The sequence below is a fragment of the Geospiza fortis genome, unplaced genomic scaffold (assembly GCF_000277835.1).
Source record: "Geospiza fortis unplaced genomic scaffold, GeoFor_1.0 scaffold167, whole genome shotgun sequence".
NCBI lineage: Eukaryota > Metazoa > Chordata > Aves > Passeriformes > Thraupidae > Geospiza > Geospiza fortis.
The window spans coordinates 2,248,038-2,248,980 of NW_005054355.1; the positions used below are offsets into that span (position 1 = coordinate 2,248,038).

Here is a 943-nt window from a genome sequence, read left to right on the forward strand (position 1 = left end):
TCTTCCCTTCTAAGGTATAGATGTTTACAGATAAAACAAAGCACATATCATTTTTGTGCTTAAAAATACTTTGACTAAGCTAGTATTTACTTGCTGTTTCAAAACCTTGGTTCATTTTCCATGCTGCCTATTACTCCTCTTCAAGGCTGGTACAAAGCTCCCTTATCTGAACATACTATACTGGAATTACAGCAGTTTCACAATTCAGACATTTGAATTTAGATATTTTAAAGAGAATAGTACGAAAAGCCTCACTCATAATATCAAACATGCAGTGTAAAGGTAGAGCTTTGGCCACTTTATAATATCAAACATGCATATAATTACATACGGAATGCAAAAATTAAATAGTATTTGATATGAATTTACTCTCCGGCCAGGCTTTCTTAAAACCTGGCTGCCAAAAATGGTTAGAGAAAGATATATAAACAAAAAGAATTGAAGGTCTTCCCTCCTATAATTCAATAATAAATGACATAATATAGCACAAAATTATATCTTAATGTGTTATCCTTTTGGTAATATTAGGAAAAGTGTATTTTCATTTGGAAGGTGGGGAGGGATAATTGAAATTTATTTTAAGTTCCCACATTCTGAGAAAATGGAGAAAAAACAACACATTTTACATGGTTTGGGGAGAAACTGAATGTTTATACACATTTTTGAGAACGTTTAAGGGTTGAGGAAATAAATTTAAAACTTTTTATACTAACTTATGAAAGAGTCATGAATTCAATAGTGATATCCCATTTTAAGTAATGTGAGTAAATGGCAGAGTTTGAACTGGAACAACACTGTCATTCACTAACTCCAAAATTCAGCATTCTTCCCCTTACTGCATTTGTATCACTCTAGAACAATTTTGTTAGTCAGCTTCCAGTGCCATCAGTGGAAGAATCTGTAAGTCACTGTCAGTGTAAAACATTTATCCTGATAATGTAGG

General features: G+C 32.3%; 1 protein-coding gene across 1 annotated transcript in view; it reads right to left on the reverse strand.

Moving 5' to 3' along the window:
• Window positions 1–307: 307 nt before the first annotated feature.
• Window positions 308–943, reverse strand: part of SPTLC1 (serine palmitoyltransferase long chain base subunit 1) — a 71,916-nt gene continuing 71,280 nt past the window's right edge. The window contains exon 17 of the mRNA XM_014308036.2: window positions 308–943. This exon is cut by the window's right edge and continues 112 nt beyond it. The gene's annotated coding sequence lies outside the window, so the exon portion shown is untranslated.